Source organism: Clinocottus analis, unplaced genomic scaffold (genome assembly GCF_023055335.1).
Source record: "Clinocottus analis isolate CAN_PGR_092001 unplaced genomic scaffold, fCliAna1.0.p SCAF_2, whole genome shotgun sequence".
Lineage (NCBI taxonomy): Eukaryota > Metazoa > Chordata > Actinopteri > Perciformes > Cottidae > Clinocottus > Clinocottus analis.
This window is the reverse complement of record NW_027175931.1, coordinates 12,286,453-12,300,687: the sequence shown is the minus strand read 5'-3', so window position 1 is coordinate 12,300,687 and position 14,235 is coordinate 12,286,453. Positions and strand designations below refer to the sequence as shown.

The following is a 14,235-nucleotide window of genomic DNA, read 5'->3' as shown; positions in this document are numbered from 1 at the left end:
CCATCACTCACAGCACTGTAGGGATAAAGACCTTCACCAGATGTCACATGTATGTAAAGAAAGAATCACGAGGCTTGCTAACTCATCCCTCAGATTCCTACTGCTGAAACAGTCTTTCAAGAGACAAATGAGTGTCTATCCTGTTCTAATGCTAAAATGCTTTTAAGGCACTATTGGCCGCCAGAGTTTTGCTTTTATTTAATGGACTATTAATTTGTTTGAATGCATTTTGTCTCTGTGGCTACACTACAGAGTTTGCTTGGCTTAAGCTCAGCCCCTGAACGGCACATGATTTACTTACCCACAGCTATTTGAAGACTAAGCCTTTATAATCTAATTAAATTTGATAAAGTAAAGAATAATCATCAGAGTATAATGGTGAGTACTTGTCATACTGATATGGTAATTTTGTTCTTTTGTGATTGAATGTTTTCATTAAGGGTATTTTTTGTCTGAATGGGTTTTAAGCCGCGTGCACTTTGTTACGCGGTTGATAGCAGAGCAAATGTGCATTGTATTCAAGGAGAGAATGACAGTAAACTATGCTGGATATTCACAAGGCGCTGCCTTTCATGCATGTAGGTAGAACATGCTGACAAAAGTTGAATTCTCTTAAGAGTTTGACTTCTTTCATGGAACGAGAACACAGGCTGGAGCTTGACAAGTCGAAAAGCACTTGACAATTCAAGTCAAATGGGTGCAAACACCTGTACAAACAGTGCAGTCTGACTCTACTGGATTTATTTTCTATTTGTTTGTTTTTTCATTATTATGTTGTGCGTGTTCTACGTCTGTCGCTTTAACTATTGCACCTTGCGATGTCTGCTCAGGAAGGTGCTGTTTTGATTTACTTTATTACATTTTTGATTTAATCAGGCTGTCTCATTGAGATTAAGAGCTCGTTTACAAGAGAGACTTGTAAACTAGAAACCTTCAATTTTGAAACAATTACTCTGATTGAAGCTAACTTCAACTTTAATTTGAGTGTTTGACTCATTTCAGATGAATAGTGCAGCAACTGTAGCCTGGTATACACACAGTTACTCAAGTGATTGTACATGTAAAAACACAGTACATATAATACAGATACAATCCTCCTATTGACACCTGGTGTCCAAGGCTTTGCAGTCAATAACGACCCATACACCTCAACAGATACTTGGCATCCTCCTTGGTGCCTCACTAGAGCTGAACTGTAACCGGCTTCACTCTGTGTTTGTGTTCCTGCAGGTGACAACTGGGCCAGTCAATAATAATCCACTGTTTGCTTCTCAAATTCCTCGCTTGACTTGTCTGTACAGTCATATTCTGTGTCTTGCTGTCCTAATAACGGTAATGGATGTGGATGTAAACCTCATTGAAAACTAACATATATTTTTATTCAGATCATTGCACAACCCTTTGAGAAGAAATTGAAATCTCATGTTTTGGTTTGGCTCCATTTTTCTTCCAGCATTCATTTACAGGAGGACTTATATTTAATAATGAATGCAAAAATGCAACCTTTAATACATTCAATGAATAATTGAAAAAAGAGAGAACATGATACTATTTAATGGTTTTGCTCTTTACGTTTCTGCAGGACCGGAGTGGTCGAGGCTTGTTTATTAAAATCACCATGGCAACGAAGAGGGAGGTTTGCACCACAGCTTACGTCCTGAAACCAAAGACGCTTATTTATTTACTTAAGCTCCACCGTAATAGATCGATACATCTATTATGTTGCCCAAAAGTGCAAACTCATGCGTGCCAACTTCATGATAGACTGTGTGGCCGCATGACTCTTCTGGCAGTTTTGTCTCCAGCCCGTTTTCTCAATCGTGACCGGCGTAACTTCGGGGCGAGACTGTGAGCCGAACGTGAGGTCCTGAAAGAAAGTAATGTGAAGAGAAAGAGGGCAAAAATATAAATTAGTGGAAAAAAGATAAACACAAAGATGACAGTGTAAGATAAAGTGATGGGGAGATACAGGAAGACTGCAGAGAAAATTGTCCAGAGTGTAGAAAAACAGTGACAGGCAGTGGCAGAGTGGAGGGAGAAATGTAACAGACAGACTCAGGGAGAGCGAGGGAGAGAGAGACAGGCAGAGACAGACAGAGCGAGAGATAGACAGTGACAGAGGGAGAGATAGACGAGCTGTGTGAGGATGCAGAGAGTGTCCCCCTCTCTCGGCTGCTGCCAGAGGCAAACAGACAGCCTCTCTGCTGGTGGAATGCTAATGCAACAAGCTGCTCCTCTCTTGTCTTCCCTCCCTACCTTTCTTCTTCTTTAACTATCCTCTGTGCAGAAAGTTTAGACACTATAGACAGAAGCATGGACTTTGATAATGGAGACTCGAGCACTTTTCTATTATTTGATCCGTTTCTGAGCGTCTTCTCCTCGGGAAAACAGATCGTAATGGCAGATTAGTTGTGTGTGAATGTGTATGTTAAAGGTAATCTTCGATGACTTATTATTTGACCTCTCTTCTGCAACCCCCGCCCCCCGCCGCCCTCATCGCCACCCCCCTCCCCCAACCAACAACTCTTTACTGACAACATGTTTGTCTGCAGCTCAGTAACCATGGCTACCACGGTGTCAGTGGGGGGGCCATGTCAGGGGCCAATAGCTGGTCAGTCAGTCGACCTTTCTGTCTGTGTCACAGTCAGCTGACCTCTGACCCCCGGTCCAACAGAGAGACACAAAGCAGTTGTTCCGGGACGATAAATGTCTACTGGCTTTATCGTCTGGGCAGGTTGTTAACTTCCATCATTTGAGACACTCGCATCACATCACATAGAGAAATGTCCGCAAGTAAAGACAATGGTTATTTTTCCCCTGGAGCTCCGTCACATTTCCCGCTGTGGCGACAGTCATCCGTTCTCAACTTCAGGCAGGACATAACCTTGAGTGGAGTGAGCCTCCCCACCCCCACCCAGTGTCTGTCTGTCTGTCTGTCTGCGCAGAGATGGCAGCTTCTGAGAAATGGCGGCACACTCTGAAGTGTGATCCATTTAGATAGTGGTGAGGTTCTCTCCCTGCACACACGCACACATATACACACTTAGGCTAAACACACACCCCACGCAACAAACAAACACGGGTGCGCTCGCGAGTATACACAAACCTGTGTGCACGCAGACACAAAGAAACAGATCTTTACACACACAGACACACAGTCACACAGACACACAGACACACACACACACACACACACACACACACACACACACACACACACACAAGGCAGTCTCTTGACATACACTTGCTTGGTTGACAAGTCATCTCAGATAAGCTTGAGTGACAGGTAGGGAGTGTTGACTGCTAGTGTGTGTAGAACACTCTGGTAGATATCGCCACCTTATGATTATTGTATTATACAGTATTTACTTAATAAGATTTGTACTATTTACCTCTAAAATAACAGGAATCCATTTATAACAGATGCAGGCCAGATTATTTTTTTCAATTTTGCTCCCCCAGTAGAGTTCATCTTGTTTCTATCGCGTATATCTATATATATATATATATATATATATATATATATATATATATATATATATATATATATATATATATATATATATTAAGACGCTGCCTCCATCTCTTTCATTTTGGCTGTTAATTTTCCTGCCACCTTTTTCTATCTCTGTTTAAACATATTGCACTGCCTCCGTCATCGAGAGAGAATCTTGTCACTTTTTTGGCAGCGGATGTATGTTCAAGTTATATTTTGAGGATTCAGGCCTTGTATACCCCGCTTGCTTACACTCCCTCCCTCTTCTCCCTCTGTATCCCCAGGCCTCCCCACGCTCCATTCCTCTATTTTCTTATCTACTTTCTTCTCCTACTTGCTCCTCTATGTCATTGCCAAATCTCTCCTGTCTGCTCTTCTCTGTCTTCTCCTCTCCCTCCTTCCTACCTCTCTCTATTTCTTTTACACACCCTCTTCTCTCTCTATCAGGCTCTCTATTCTGTGACTGCTCTGGCTGGTCCCCCTGTGGCACACCGTGTCGTGTCCCTAATTTATTTATAATTAGTGCTCTTTGTCGGGATGCGCGGGGAATGTTAAAGTACAAGCCACCTCGCTCTGGGTACAAATGGGCTGGTGTTGCCACCATCCTCCCCGCCCGCCCCACTGCCCAACCGACACGGCCACTGGGATGGACAGAGCTTACATCCCAAACCCGGACTCTTAAAATTATAACGACTCCACAGAGAAGAAGGATGTGCACTGCAAGAAATCTCCATCTCATCAAGTCTATAACTGAGTCTTAAAACACTTATTTTGTTAGTGCACATCATTCTGTAATGATTTTTTTTTGTAATAATTTGTGCCTGTGTGTGCATGTCAGGGAAGAGGAAGGTAGTTTCCGCCACTCGAATCAAGTAAAATGCAACTTGATTATGGAAAATTGTTGAAAAAAGCTAGTAAAGCTAGCAAGTATTTTTTACCTGCTTAAAAAAAATAGTGCTTTGAGACAAAAATGACTTTGTAATAAGGAGAGTTTACACCCTGACTGACACCTGCTGAGATACAGATACACATTGTCAGTGCGCTCACCTGTGCAATGCCAGAATGCAAAACAGAATAACAAGATGGGACAACATGTAATCTGAAAGTGTAATTTATTAAACATCCTGTTGAATTTTAATGGCCATCACTCGTAAAGTCAAGTTGTTTTGGGGGTTTGAGCTGCAGAGAAATGCTTTTTTTTCACACCACATTAATGTCAATGCTGTCTTTACACATATCGTACATGACCAGGAATGACGGCGCTGACAGGACTCGCTGAGTGTGTGTGTGATCAGCCAGGAAGAGCTTTTGTCCTTGGGCTGAGAGGGCACCTGGCTCCTCTTCCCTTACTTGTGATCTCTCTGTTCCCTGTCTCTCGTGCCGCTCTATCCCTACTCTATCTGTCTCTTCCTCTCTTCTCTCAGCTCCGATCCCTTCATCCCCCCATCTCGCGCTCTCCCTCTCCTCTGCCCAAGGCAATGCCGTCCTGCAGGCTTTGATCAGGGGGCCAGGGAGGAGAGAGGAAGTGGGTCAGAAAGTTGTGCTGGAGACTGCAGGAGAACAAGGCTGGAATATCGAGTAGGTGAGGCTGGGAGAGGGAGAGAGGGAGAGATGGGGTAATCTAGTGAGAAAGTGATAGAGAAAGGGTGAGATAGTGGGGAAAAGGGAAGGAGTAGGTAAAGAGGAAGAGAGGTGGGGGTGAAATGGGGCTACCGTGAGAGGTAGAGGGAGGGAAGAGGGGGAGGGAGGCCTGAACTAAAAGAGCAGAAGGAGATAAAAAGAAAATGAAGAGAGCAACAGGAGGAGATAGAGGAGAAGGACGTGGGAAAGGAGAGGTGTCTTCATTTACTGAGAGGAAAAAAAAGACAACACATTTGTCTTGAACGTGATGCTCAGCATTTAAACAGCAGGTTGGAGGATAAGGCCCTGTTTTAACTAATCTACACCGTGCAGATAGTTCAGCTGTGTGTGTGTGTGTGTATGTGTGTTCGCGCGCGCGTGTGGGTTTCCATTGGCCTGTGTGTGTCTGTGTGCATGTGTGTGTGTTTGCATAGGCCCGTGTGTGTGTGTGTGTGTGTGTGTGTGTGTGTGTGTGTGTGCGCGCGCTGGCAGTATAGCCCTTGACTGTGGCTCTTTGTTTTGTTTTTTTAAAGATCATTAAGATGCATGGTTTATTAATATTCAGATCAAACCATTAATATTCGCAGAGTGTTTCAGCTCTCCTTGTGTCGTCAGCTCACCTGGGACTGGGGAGGGCAGGGGGGAAGATGGAGAAGTGGGGTGGGGGGAGGAAAGGCGGCGGCGGGTGGGGGGGTGGAGTGATTTGGTGGGACAACTGCAGACAAGGGGAGCAGAAGGTACAGTAGAGGTGGTGGAGGTCCTGTGAGGGGTTGGCGGTATTGTGATGGACAATCTGGCCGCATGGGGCTGCCGGGCAGGGGTTGCAAGGTTGGAGGTGTTTGGGGGGTCCACCGCAGGGACTGTGAGGTGAGAGGGGTGAGGGATTTTAGGGGGAAGCAGGGCAGCAGAGGGGGTTTGGTTCTGGAGTAATTGGGCCAACGGGAGGCTCACTATAAACACACACATATTAAACAATACAAACCGCACATGTTCCTTTTCACTTTTAAGTACACACGTGTACGGCTTTATATGCACACAGTCGCACAATATATACATTTGTTATGTATGTAAGTGAATAACAAACTTGCACAAACGTCTTCTTTGTGATCCTACTCATGCAAATGGTAATGAACAAACACTAATTGCACACACATAAAACCTTCATATATTACATTTTTTTATTTTTGGTTTATTTGTCAATTATTTTATAATTCATTGTACCTTTTGGTCTGATAAATTATAAGAAAATGTTTTGTCTGACCGAACATCTGACCAACATCTAAAAATACATTTAATATATATGTGTTCATGAGATTTTACATTTTTTCTTTCACTTCAGATGACTTTTAAAACAATTAATCATTTTTATAATTTTGTCTGCCTATCTAACACATGATCAACTCATTGTTTCAGTCAATGATTCATTGTTACATTGTACATACACTTCATTGCTACTTGTATGCACACACATGCCCCCCCTCACCCTTCAACACACACACACACACACACACACACACACACACACACAAACACACACGCACACACACACACTCAGAGCAAGCTCTCCAGTCAGCTACAGATACACTCAGGCATGCACAAAAGCGGACAGCAAATTAAAGTGGTAATTACTTTTAAGCCCAGAAAGGTGAAGGATTGTATGGCAGGGAGCAATGGGTCACTGTTGAATAGAGAATAGCGGAGCAGGCAGACAGTGTGAAAGGCAGATATGCATCTCAATGAAATATGGAGGAGCATACTCAACAAAAGGCGAAATAGCTTCTTAATGGCCACATGCCCTCAAAGAATTATTGTCTGATAGATTTGGAATATTATCTACTTTATGGCAGTTATCTTTAAACACCCTTTTATACTTATCATTCATGTGAGCGTGTGAGGGGAAGGTGAATAAAATGTTGTGAACTGCTATGCAACATTTTCATAGTCTTAAATACGACACTGACAGCAAGTATTTCATTTGTCGACAGAAACAAATAACAGATGAAAACAAACTATTGTTGCAGAGATGACTGCATCACATCTATGTCATCAGTCGTCTATTAAGACAAACAATATTTTAGACAAATTTGTATCAAGGTCACATATCCTCTCGGATTTATGCGCATTTCCGCAGTTGTTCTTGGCTTTTACTTCCTGTGCCGAGTCAAGCTAAAACAATACTGGATCCTGTTGTTTACACATTGCAACCCGATGGTGTCTTTTTAGTGTAACAAGTACCTCCCAAAACCACTAAAACTGTCGGACATCTCCTTGAAGTTGCTTCTGTGAAAACACACCAATTACTAGTTGAATATCAGGGATAAACCATATATTAATTATTCAAGAGTTAGAATAATATTGGGGGAAATTGGCGAAGTTGATGATGATAAAATATGTGGTGAGAACATAGTTTTATTTTGTAGACCATTTTTTCTGAATAAAGTCCAAAGAAACATTTTGATAAACAAGATAATCACTATCCATCTATTTGATAAATGTTAATAATATTTTTTTTTTAAAAAGTGTTTCTATTTGTGTGGTGTACAGTTTGCTGTTTGTTGACATCTATATACAACATTTTACCCTGGTCTATATTGGAAAGCATTTCAACAGAGGAACTTCATTTTCATTCACTGCAGAAAACAGTGAGTTTTAGTCGTACGCGTGTTTACTTCCTGCAGAAACAGAAAGCAGCCTGTGGTCGTTCAGAAGACACAAAGTAAATACATTTAATATTAAACTGCCACTTTTGTTCTCCTGTTGAACTTTAAACATTACAACACAACAAAGCATTTTACATTAATCTGAAAGCTTTGGCTGATTTGTTGTATTAGTTGCAATTCGTGTGTGTTAATTTTATTTAGTTTAACTTTATTTTACCAGATGAAATATATTTAGAAAAATATGTCTTTTGCAACTGTCCAGGAGGGCAGAGTGAAACATCAACTGCATGTTAATTACATGAGAAACAAAGCGACACGTCACAGTAAAACACACAAACTGCACACATTAACAGAAAAGGTTAAATAGACAAAGAGAGTGCATGATACATAAAGGCAAAACGCAACATGTCATGACAAAGTTGTTATTCATTGTAATTATTGCAAAAAAATAAAAAATAAAACTTCAAACCACTGTTTCCAATATTAACAATGAACATTTACACTCAATAGCATTCTTTGCTCATTTTCCGAGGTGGATTAAGCACGTTATTTGTTTCTGTGTAGTATATATGTAGTACTTGTACTTAACTTCTGTATATACATTTCATACTGCATACTCCCACAACATTTCCAATTGTAATATTGTAGTTTTATTGTACTACACTTAAGACAATGATAGTTACTTTGCAGATTAAAATGTTACATAGAAAACGTGATAATGCTTGAATCATACCAATGTAATATGCAAATAGTATATATAGTTGAAATTAGCTTAATAATAATTTGAAGGATGAGTACTTTTGATCTCCTTGAGCTTGAGCTCCTTAAATGTTTTCCCATATAAGATTAGAAGAAGACTTTGTTTTTAATTATTTTCCATATGGTATTACTTGATTGGAGTATTTATTTCATCACTGGCCTCTTTGAACTGTGAAAAGGCAGTTTTCTGTCATGACATCGAACTGACCACAGCCGATAGGATGTGTAGACAGGCGGAGAAACAAGGCCAGATGTGGGTGTGACTGTCTCGCTGTCTGCAACAGTCGTCACACGCTATTCCACATGCATGTGCGCGCACACACACACGCACACACACCCAGATACACACCCACACAGAGACACAAACTGATTTTTACTCTTATCAACCCTCATTTCAATTACATTTCTCAATACATCAGGCCCGGTTACTCTCCAGCCTAGGGTTGTTGTTTTTGTTACTTAGGAGCACCCTGATTTATGAAGGGAACACCTGTAATACTGCTCCTCGAGCCAAGCCTCCGGTACTAAACTAAGCCTGTGAGGGCTCAAACACGCTGAAAAACACACACTGACACACACACACACACACGCACATAGAGTCAGATATTCCCTGCAAGTCTCCTTCAAGGACGCCTGGGGAAGACTTGGAGGACAAAATCACACACTCCCTCTCCCAATGTCTCAGACGCGCTGCACTTCTAATGCAGACAGAAGGCTTCCTCCAAAGAGACTATAGGCACACACAAACTCTCCCGCGCAGATACACACTTACACACACTTAAACACACAAATACCCTGAAAGGCCCTTCCACCTTCCCATCCATATGAGACTAGCAGGACAATTTCTGTCTGTGTTGTTTCTCTCATTGTTGTTGTCTCCTGCTCTCAGCTGTTTCAAACTGTGTGTGTGTGTGTGTGTGTGTGTGTGTGTGTGTGTGTGTGTGTGTGTGTGTGTGTGTGTGTGTGGAGGGGGCTCACTGGGTCTCTTTGACGACCTCATTCACTCCCTTCTTCTCCCCCTCGGCCACAGCACAGCCGACATGCCCAACAATGAGACAGGAGGGTGGGAGTTGGACAAAAAAAACACTGAATGTGTCTTCATTTGCCTGAACTTTTCACACGTCTTCTTCCCTTTTGTTGCCGGCCGCCCGTTCACGACCGTGCAGCGAGCCACTCGGCCAGTTTCCGCTGGCAAGACAGCCAACCAAAGCAGCCCATTTCCTCCTCCCTCCTCTGTCACCCCTCTCCCCTCCTTTCCACAATGTTAAGCCCATTTTTAGCTTGACATAATCTGAAATGGTACTTAAGTGAATTTATGTCTACCTCAGTGCATTAACTTCTGCTATTTCCTCCTTTATGTTGCTGTTTTTTTTTGTAGTCGGTGCAGCGACTTGAGGAAGCAAAAGAGGGAGGGAGAGATTTGAAACTCAGACCACGGAGTAGACAGCCTATCAGTATTCAGTAGAGAAAGTGAGTGATGGAGGGAGAGAGAGAGACAGAGAGAGAGAGAGAAAGGAGGAGGGGGTGATGTATCAATATTCTGAGTAGTGTTTGAGGGCAAGGGGAACGAACAGAGGAGAGGGGGAAGGGGGAGGGAGGGAAGGCGGGAGGGAGATTGGTGGGAGAGAGAGTACTTGAGTGAGTCTCCGAGTGTGATTATTTGTTCACGTATATGGTGTGTGTGAGCATGCATCTGTGATCGCAAGTGTGTGTGAATGTGGGTCTGAGCACATGTTGACTATAGGTTGCACATACAGTCAGTGGTGGTGATGTAACTAAATACATTTACTCGCTGTACTGTCGTACAATTTCGAGGTACTTGTACTTGAGTATTTCCATTCTACGTCACAGTGTGATGGCAGAATAATTCAAACATGTATTAGCAGAACCCGTGAGACCGTTCACGTGATAGAGGTTCACATGGAAGTATGGCCAAGGAGAAGCGGCATCCTGAAGAGTTTGTCTTTGACAGACTGATCTCATCATCAAATGTTTTCCCCCAAATTATCCACAGCATCCAAATTTGCCTTGTATGATTAAAAAGGAACCAATCAAGCTTCATTAAAAGCTTAACTCGTGGATTAGGATTACTAAACATTTCCGGTACCTTTGCAACAAAGCGGTGGGACATTGTGTGGTCCTTACATGGGGAGAAAGCCTTCCGTCCCATTAGATGACTGCGTTTGGCCAATAGACAAACAATAGGGCTGAAATCGTCTTAGCCTTAAAGGTGCACAGTGGAGTTGTCATGTGGACAAACAAAAGTTGTGTCTTCATTTAGTGTCATTCAACAAAAGGCATGTTGTGTATCTTGGAGCTCAAACAAAAATATTGAAAGCATTTCCTCCCTCATAAAAAACAAAGTGGATTTCAAAAAAGAAATTCTGCATTGTTTACATCCTTGTTTCGCTTGCAGCCTTCTTCTTTTCCGTGTTGATGCATGTCTTGACACGTTACATGCACCTGTAGATTAGTGGACTCGTGTGAAACCTTTGGCAGGAGTAAGGACCGTGTCATCCCTGTGTGCGTGCATGTTCATGGACGAAACAAACAAAACGATCCGCACATAGAAAACAGCTCTGTAGTGCTAGAGGTCAATAACTCCACAGGCGACCTTAAAGGTGTTTTTGAGTAAAAGGAGCACTGTTTTCACTTGTGAGCAATTTGGTTGGAAAGGTAAATTTCTGATGTGATTAAAGGCCAAACATTGTGTTGATTATGGATCCTGTCAGTCCAGAAATGTTGAAGTTTTGAGTGGCAGCAGACAAAGTTGTTCACTATCTCTAGTTTCAATGGCAATCAAGCCGAAAAATGAAGTTCATTTTTTTTTTTTTTTTACCTCAGAAGCAAAAGCTTAATTAGTGTGACGTTGTTATAGATTATGGATGGATGGGTCACTGACTGTGTATGACACAAAAGCCTGACAGTCACATCCTGCTCCCTGACGGTAGCCAATATTGTTTTTTTTTCCTTTAAATCTTTCTATACATATTTGTTTGACCGAATAGCTGTTGTGGCTAAGTCTAACCAATCCGTTATAATAGTTGTGGGAGCATTGGTTAATCTTGATAGGAGAACTGTAATTTCCATCTTTTCTGGATGAATTCATTTAACCTTGAACAGATCTAAAGAGTCTGAGGTTGACTGACTAACAATATCAGACTTGTAATAAAGGCATCAGATATATGCCTTATTTTGGAGGACAAAGACAATTGTTGGGTTTCTCTATTTTATTTGTTGGACTAAGGACCGAAAATGTAAAACTTTTATGATTAAAACTTTTTTTTTGGGTTAGAGTAAATCTCAAGGAATTAATGTAAGCGAACGTGATTCCCTCCTTTGTGACAAAAACAAGTTTCTGTCTGTGTGTGTGTGCGGGACAGGAGTCACAGTTTACAATACGTGTGGATGTGATGGAATCTCCCACTTGTTCCAGTCATCCCTTCTCTCCCTGCCACTCTCTCTCTTACTCTGACTGCTAATCAGCATTTGAAAGGCAGCTTTGACAGTGAGAAAGAAAGTGAGGGGGGCACAAGGAGGTGGGGGTAAACGAAAGCATGAGACACAGCGAGTTAGGGAGCGAGAGCCAGAGAGAGACTTAGGAGAGGGGCTGTACAAGCATGCCTTTTATATTTACTAGTGACTGAGAGAGAGGGGAGAGAGGGAGCAGCTGAAGGCAGAGACAACTGGTGTGCACGGCTTTCCCAAGAGGAAATGAAAAGAAAGAAGCTCAGCGAGGAGAGTGAATGAGTGAGCGGGAGAGAGGAAGGGTGGGAGGGAGCATGCCGGCTGGAGAGAGGGAGAGAGAGAGAGACGTAGTGAGGGAGAGGGAGCGAAAAAGAGATTCTCACACTGGCTGTGTCCTAATCCAAGTCCATCTCCAAGAAGCAGCGGAGCAGAGTGTTGGTGAAGTGAGTCTGAGAGCCAAGGAGAGCTGCATCAGCTAGCTCCATTCACACACACACACACACACACACACGCACGCACGCACGCACGCACGCACACACACACACACACACACACACACACACACTTGCTCTCCCTCTCTCACACACACTTTTGCATCGGGAGTCCACGATGTGTCCGGCTGCACGGCCACGGCTTTTGTGAAAGTGAGGGGATTGACGCTGCCCCGTCCCAGCCCCTCTGGCTCACACACACAGTGTTTGTTTGCTGTGTTTAAGCTCGAGCTGCCGGTGGAGGTGGTGTGGTGGGGGGCCACCGCCAGGGCAGGGCAGGGGCTCCGGAGAGGAGAAGAAGAAGGAGAAGAAGAGGAGGAAGAGGAGGAGGAGGAGGGAGGCAAAGTGGATCAGATCAACAGCAGGAGACTGAACACAGGAAATGCCCGTCAGGTGAGTAGATAATGGATCTAACAACTAACGGTCAACGCGCACACACACACACACACACATGCATGAGTGGACACACACTTTCTCGTTCTGTCGCTTGATTCTTCTAACACGCGCCGGACACTCGCATCCGTACAGTTACAAAGTTGTTACCTTTTTATCGGGCTTTTGCTGTTTGTTTAAAACGATGTGTCAATCTGTGGTTTTTGTCGATTAAAAATATTGATGTAGATGAAATCAGGTGTTTTTACTCTTTATCTGGGATAAAGAATATCAGCATGTATGCAGCCGTGATAACTTTTTTGCTGAGTTTAATTTAGGACAGAACAGAAATAATATGCATTTATTCCATATTTTTGTAAATTGGCCCAATATAAATAAATAGAAAGTTTAAGTATTTTTTTACTTAATTGGGAATAAAAGAAAGAGGAGTTTTGTTTTGAAATAGATCTTTCCTCTTCTTACTGGGGTCTTTTTTGTCACTTTGTAACAGCATGCCTGAATATACATTTGATTATAATATATTTATAAACATATGTATTCATAATATATTATAAATAGTTATTGAAGTCTCATTTGATGGGATAATTAAACCCAACGTTTGCTTTTCCTTGAAAGCACCATCATTGCTTTCACATGAAATTCTTGAAAAAAAAACATGTTTTAAATGTCCAATGTTTGCTATGCAGATAAGCCAGATAATTATGTATGTTTATTTTCTCTGCCTTACCGCAACACCACAGGCGAAACACTTTCTGATAAATTGTGTGTGCATGTGTGGTGGAGTTTGAGATACAGAGGCAGGGAGCGAGCGTTCGCTTGTCCGTCTCCACCTGCAGAAGCAGAATCGGTCACAGTTTACTGGCTTAGTAGCATTCGGTGCCTTCAGGGTGTTTGCAGCAGGTGGTCCAAATTGGCAGAGTGACTGTGACAAACGCACAGTGTTCACTGCTGCTGTAAAGTAAATAACAACATCAAACCATCACATAGTGATTTCAGGTGTCAGGCTTTTTTATTTCTTTTTTCAGAATTTGTAGTGATTGTGGTCGTAGGCTTGTCACTTGAAATAAAAGTCAGAATAGTTATTTTACAGAGGAGAAATGTGTGTGATGTGCATGAGTGTGTGTGGATGTAAAGGTATTTTTATGATTTCCTTCTACATTCCTTATTCGTCTGTGTGATTGTGTAGCTGTCCACATGTAGATATTTGTGTTTCACACCACATGAATCTTGCTCTAAAATCTGTGGTATGAATTCTGCTGTGTGTCGTTCTCCGGCGGCAGCCCCATTTACACACACACACACACACACACACACACTTCAGATAAATTCAAACCAAATAACTGCTTGT

General features: G+C 42.4%; 1 protein-coding gene across 1 annotated transcript in view; it reads left to right on the top strand.

Annotated features, from left to right (window-relative positions):
* The first annotated feature begins 12,653 nt into the window (after positions 1-12,653).
* The window catches only part of npas1 (neuronal PAS domain protein 1), a 35,361-nt gene continuing 33,779 nt past the window's right edge, over positions 12,654-14,235 (top strand). The window contains exon 1 of the mRNA XM_068585605.1: positions 12,654-12,887. The gene's annotated coding sequence lies outside the window, so the exon portion shown is untranslated. The remainder of the gene's footprint in view (positions 12,888-14,235) is intronic.